General features: G+C 41.0%; 1 pseudogene; it reads left to right on the top strand.

Annotated features, from left to right (window-relative positions):
- Positions 1-329: 329 nt before the first annotated feature.
- On the top strand, positions 330-2565 carry LOC125344162 (annotated as a pseudogene).
- Positions 2566-6601: the final 4036 nt, after the last annotated feature.

The raw sequence follows: 6601 nt of genomic DNA, 5'->3' as shown, positions 1-6601 counted from the left end.
AGATCTTTATCTCCAATTAAGCACCAAAATAGCTGGAATTGGCACTGTGGCTCAAGTGGTAGCACACTAGCTACCACTTGAGCAAAAGAACGGAGCCCAGGCGCTGAGTTGAAGCCGCAGGACTGGCACACAGAAGAAAACAGAAGAATTGTTTTCCTTTTGTGGTGCTGGGTTTTGAGTTTAGAGCTTTATGTGTTGCTAGGATGACACGCAGCTGCCTTTATTGATTGAGAGGTTTTGTAAACTTTTTGCCCAGCTGGCTTTGAATGTCTTTTAAAATTTTTGTTACTATATTTAACTCAGTTGGAAGAGGCGAGTCCGGTCTCAAAATGGAGGTAAAACTGCCATCCGGTCTACCCCAGCCCAACTCCGGCCGGCCATTGCCGCCGTCGTGGGGGGGGGGGGGGGGTGGGTGGAGACATGATCCAAAACAACCAGAGCAGCTGCAGAAGCTGTTTATCGGTGGTCTGAGCTTTGAAACTACAGATGATAGTTTAAGAGAACATTTTGAGAAATGGGGCACACTCACAGGTTGTATGATAATGAGACATCCTCAGACAAAACGTTCCAGGGACTTTGGTTTTGTGACTTACTCTTGTGTTCAAGAGGTGGATGCAGCCATGTGTGCTAGACCCCATAAGGTTGATGGACGTGTTGTAGTGAAAGACTAGGACAACTCCATCTTGAAACTGCAACCATCTTGTTGTTTGTGTTAAGCTAAGAATAACCCAGCACATACGTAAAACCCAGCAAATGACTTGTTTATGGTGAAACTAGCCAGAAATTGTACAGATTCCAGGAATGAAGTAGTTTGTGCTGATGTTTGTGCCAAAACCAACCGGCCATAAAGCCCATTTCCCAGATGGCCAAACCGGTTTGGGAACATTGACTGCCCTGGAATGTCCATCAATCAATTTCAGAATCCCCTAGCCCCAAGCCAATCAGATTTGTCCTCACACCCCAACCCTGCTTGCACCTGGTTTATGTAATTTTGTGGTTTTTCCCCATGTAAAACTTTGCTCAGGACCTTCCTCCTAACCTCCGCTGCATCGGTGTGTAGGACGAGGTCTGGGCTGCAGCTCGCCTAATAAAGCCTTGCCTTGATTTTGCATTTCGGAATGTCTGGCTCTCGGTGGTCTCTTGGTGGTCTGCGAGGACTTGGGCATAACAGTAGAACCGAAGAGAGCAGTTTCTAGAGAGGATTCTGAAACCAGGAGCCCATCTAACAGTGAAGAAAATTTTTGTTGGTGGTATTAAAGAAGATACAAAAGAATGTAATTTGAGAGACTACTTTGAAAAATATGGCAAGATTGAAACCATAGAAGTTATGGAAGACAGGCAAAGTGGAAAAAAGAGGATTTGCTTTTGTGACTTTTTTTTTTTTTTTGCCAGTCCTGGGCCTTGGACTCAGGGCCTGAGCACTGTCCCTGGCTTCTTCCCGCTCAAGGCTAGCACTCTGCCACTTGAGCCACAGCGCCGCTTCTGGCCGTTTTCTGTATATGTGGTGCTGGGGAATCCAACCCAGGGCCTCGTGTATCCGAGGCAGGCACTCTTGCCACTAGGCCATATCCCCAGCCCTGCTTTTGTGACTTTTGATGATCATGATACAGTTGATAAAATTGTTGCTCAGAAATACCACACTATTAATGGGCCTAATTGTGAAGTGAAAAAGACCCTTTCTAAACAAGAGATGCAGTCTGCTGGATCACAAAGAGGTCGTGGAGGTGGATCTGGCAACTTTATGGGTCGTGGAGGAAACTTTGGACATGGTGGAAACTTCGGTGGAAGAGGAGGCTTTGGTGGTGGAGGTAGTGGCAGCAGAGGTAGCTATGGAGGAGGTGATGGTGGATACAATGGATTTGGAGGTGATGGTGGCAACTATGGTGGTGGTCCTGGTTATAGTAGTAGAGGAGGTTATGGTGGTGCTGGACCAGGTTATGGACACCAAAGTGGTGGATGTGGTGGTGGAGGAGGATATGATGGTTACAATAAAGGAGGAAATTTTGGTGGCGGTAACTATGGTGGTGGTGGAAACTATAATGATTTTGGAAATTACAGTGGACAACAGCAATCAAATTATGGACCCATGAGAGGGAGCAGTTTTGGTGGAAGAAGCTCTGGCAGTCCATATGGTGGTGGTTATGGATCTGGTGGTGGAAGTAGTGGATATGGTAGCAAAAGGTTTTAAAAACGACAGAAAAAGGGCTACAGTTCTTAGCAGGAGAGCGGGCAGTTGTCAGGAAAGCTGCAGGTTACTTTGAGACAGTCGTCCCAAATGCATTAGAGGAACTGTAAAAATCTGCCACAGAAGGAACGATGATCCATAGTCAGAAAAGTTACTGCAGCTTAAACAGGAAACCCTTGTTGTTCAGGACTGTCATAGCCACAGTTTGCAAAAAGTGCAGCTATTGATTAATGCAAAGTAGTGTCAATCAGATGTACATTCCTGAGGTCTTTTATCTGTTGTAGCTTTGTCTTTTTCTTTCCATTACATCAGATATATTGCCCTGTAAATTGTGGTAGTGGTACCAGGAATAAAAAATTAAGGAATTTTTAACTTTTCAATATTTGTGTAGTTCAGTTTTTCTACATTTTAGTACAGAAACTTTAACAAAATGCAGTTTTGAAGGTGTTTCCTTGTGAGTTAACAAGATCATTGTTAATTACTATTTTGTATGAATTTTGCTAAATTTAACTGTAAAGAAACACCTTACTGACTCACAATTTAAGGGGAATCTATTCTCATTTCCAAACCATGATATGAATGGGTGCTGACATGTGGAGAGAATAGATACTTGTATGTATGCATTGTGTGTTTTAGATACATAGGATTGGGTATTTAAATTAGCGTATTTGTGAATTTAATAGCATTAAGATTACCTTCAATTGAAAAAAAAACCTCAAAATCCCTGTTTGGTTGTGCATTTTCTTTCAATGTAATCATGATTTTAGTGTGTTGAAGATTTGCTGAATCCTAGCTGTATTTAGAACATCTCCATTCTACATTTACCCTGATTACATTTAATTGTTTGTTTTGTTTTTGTTGCCAGTCCTGGGGCATGGACTCAGGGCCTGAGCACTGTCCCTGGCTTCTTTTTGCTCAAGGCTAGCACTCTACCTCTTAAGCCACAGTGCCACTTCCGGCTTTTTTCTCTATATGTGGTGCTGAGGAATCGAACCCAGGGCTTCATGTAAAGGAGGCGAGTACTTTACCACTAGGCCATATTCCCAGCCCCCCCCCCCCCGATTAATTACATTGGAGACTGACTGCTACCATAGTTTTAGAGTATAAAGCATGTCTGCTGCCCTCTGTTTAAATTTGTAAAGGGTAGTGGATGTTTTCCCCATCCCTTTAGAAACTATTCTTAATTTTTGATACATGACCACTAAGTGTGCAATGTCTGAGCATATTAGTGGATATCTGATTTTATTCTGTTTTTCCTTTGAAACCTCTGAGACCTATACGTTTTTATTACTTTCTTTGGTTTAATTTCTCCATGCAAGTTTTCAGAGCAAGAGAATAAAAAGACACTTCATTGTCAAATTCTTAACTGGCTGGCATGCTTTCCTGTTTGTACCTTATACATTTTTGCTGAGTTAATCCAAGGATAGAGATATAATTGTCCAAAATAACAATGTAGCAGATATGTAGCACAGTTGCTTAGAATAAGCTGCTCACTTCCCAAAGGCATGGAATGAAATTTGGATAGTTGTTGAGTTCTTAGTTAAATCCCTACAGAACACACTTACTCATTATGTATATTTCAACCTAAATCATGTTGGTATGAGTTAGCAATTTGTTTGGAAATGCCTGGTTGAGAAGACTTTTCAATATGTCCATACACTATATAAACAAATGCCTACTGTTTGTGCCAGCTAGTGCTTACAATTGCACTCAAACCATTAGTATGTGCCCTGCTGTTACTCTTTCTTTGGCAATGAACATTGAATTCAAGGTTTTTACGTGGTTTTTAAAGTACTAAGCAAAACAAGCAATAAAAAGGGGGATGCAGTGTGTGCTAGTGTTTGAATATGCTCTCTTGCTCTAATTCTGTGCATTATTAATATTTGGATGCATGCAATGCCAGCATGGAAATTGGTCTTCACAGATACTGAAGTTTTCCAGAAAACACTCAAACCAATAAATGTATCAAGACAACATTCCATTTGTTAATGGGCATATGTGAATAAGCAGTGTAGAACATAGGCTTATATTAGAAAATGGTTAAGTCTTTATTAACATCAAGTGTGGTTATATAAATGGACACTGTCAATGTTCATAACGTGGTACTTGGTCAAGATAATGCTTGGGAAACATTAAAATTGAGCTAAATTGTCTCAAGTTCTTTTATTCATATAATAAAGGTTGAAAGAAGGAGGAAGATTTTTAAAATTTTTTGTTATTATAAAGGTGATGTACCTCAGAGGGGTTGCAATTCTATAAGTCAAATGATGAGTACTTTTTTTTTTTTGTCAGTTGTGGGGCTTGAACTCATGGTCTGGGCGCTGTCCCTGAGATCTTCTGCTCAAGGCTAGCTCTCTACCACTTTGAATCACAGTACCACTTACAGTTTTCTGGGGGTTAATTGGAGGTAAGATTCTCATGGAGACTTTTCTGCCCAGGCTGACTTTGAACCATGATCCTTGGATTTCAGCCTCCTGAGTAGCTAAGATTATAGGCATGAGCCACTGGAGCCCAACATGAGTACATTTCTTTTTGGATAATATCATCCTTTACCTTGCTCTCACGGGGCTTTGAATCTTCATCCTCTTGGTCTCAGCCTCTTGCATAACTAAGACTAGAGGCATAAGCCACCATGCCAGACTGAAAATAGAATTATTTAGAAATTATTTAGAATGCTACTAATCTGGCTTGATTTCAGGACATCATTACCAGGACTGGCCAAAAAAAAAAAAGGTTCACAAAGCCAGGTGCCAGTGGCTCACATCTTTAGTCATAGCTATTCAGGAGGCTGAGATCTGAGAATCATGGTTCGAAGCCAGCAGGGGCAGGAAAGTCCATGAGACTCTCTTACCTCCAATTAATCAGAGAAAAAGCTGGAAGTGCTTCTGTGGCTCAAGTGGTAGAATGCTAGCCTTGAGCAAAAGAACCTCAGGGACAGTGCTCAGGCTCAAGAGTTCAACCCCAGGACCTGCAAAAAGAAAGAAAAAAAATGCCAATCTCTTTTCCTAGTCATACCCTTGGAAACATTTATGAACACTATCTCATATAGTATCTCCCATGGCCACTTCTCATTCTGAGTAATTAGCGGTCAAGGTTCAGGTAGGCCTTTTCCCTAGGGATAGTTCTAAGCAAACAGAAGCACCTGCAGAGTGAAAATGTGTATGTCCTCAGCCTGGCCTTCTCACAGCCATCTCCCACCTCAGGCTTCATGCATATGCATTGCATATCATACATAGACTTAAAATTATGGGATGGCAACCTTGTACACGTGCAGATTCCTTCCTTCTGAAAGTCTGCCAGATGATGATACCTCATTTCCCTAAGATCACCCCACCGTCATCAGCATGAACTCCACCCACACTCCTTGAGCCCTAAAAAGAAAAAAATCAAAAATTTTAATCATGGTGCTTGCTTTTGAACTACCTAACTCAAAGCTGGTATTTCCTTGAACTGTATTTTCTCTCTCTACTAAACTCCTTGCTTTGCCACTTAAAAAAAGTTTTAGGTCTTAATATTTTTCCTCATTTTACCTTTGGTGCTGGGGATTGACAGGTTATACCTTTAAATCTTCAATCCATTTTAAGTTTGTGTGTGTGTGTGTGTGTGTGTGTGTGTGTACAGTGTTAAGATGAGGGTCTAATTTCATGCTTTTGCTAAACTACTACTATGTAAACTACTTTCATGATTAATAAAACTTTAAAAAGACCTTTCTTTTTCTCTGAGAGAATCAATTCTAGCTTTGGGAAAGGTAATCCAGGAGCTCAGTTAGTGGTATAGGAAAGTGACTTCAAAACCTGTTGATTTATCTCAGGTACTAAGTTACTGTGTTAGGCATTGCACTAGCTATCAAAGAAAGTGCAAATCAAAGACTTTTGTAATCAAATGGGACTTCTAAACAAAAATTACGTTACTAGAATTAGAATGTCAGATTATAAGTTCTGCAAAGGATAAAAAAAAAACAATATATTTCTAATGCTTACCTCCCTGACACAAAGCAGATACTTAATATTGGTTTACTAAATGTGCTTAAGACTGAGAGAAAGAATAGCAAATACCAACTATAATTCAACAGATTTTTTTTTTTTTTTTTGCCAGTCCTGGGGCTTGAACTCAGGCCTAGGCAATGTCCCTGAGCTCAGCTCCTTTTGCTCAAGGCTAACGCTCTGCCACTTGAACCACAGCGCCACTTGCGGCTTTTTCTGTGTATGTGGTACTGAGGAATGGAACCTAGGGCTTCATGCGTGCAAGGCATGCACTCTACTGCTAAGCCACATTCCCATCCCTCAACAGATTTATGTATTTTTTAAAGAAGGGGTCTTGCTAATCTATGTTCTAGGTGGCTTGAACTCTCAAACACCTTGCTTCAGCCTCCTGCCTAGCTGAGACTTGATGGCACCCAACTCAAATTATCTGTGT

This window comes from Perognathus longimembris, chromosome 2 (assembly GCF_023159225.1).
Source record: "Perognathus longimembris pacificus isolate PPM17 chromosome 2, ASM2315922v1, whole genome shotgun sequence".
NCBI lineage: Eukaryota > Metazoa > Chordata > Mammalia > Rodentia > Heteromyidae > Perognathus > Perognathus longimembris.
This window is presented reverse-complemented; position numbering and strand designations above follow the sequence as displayed.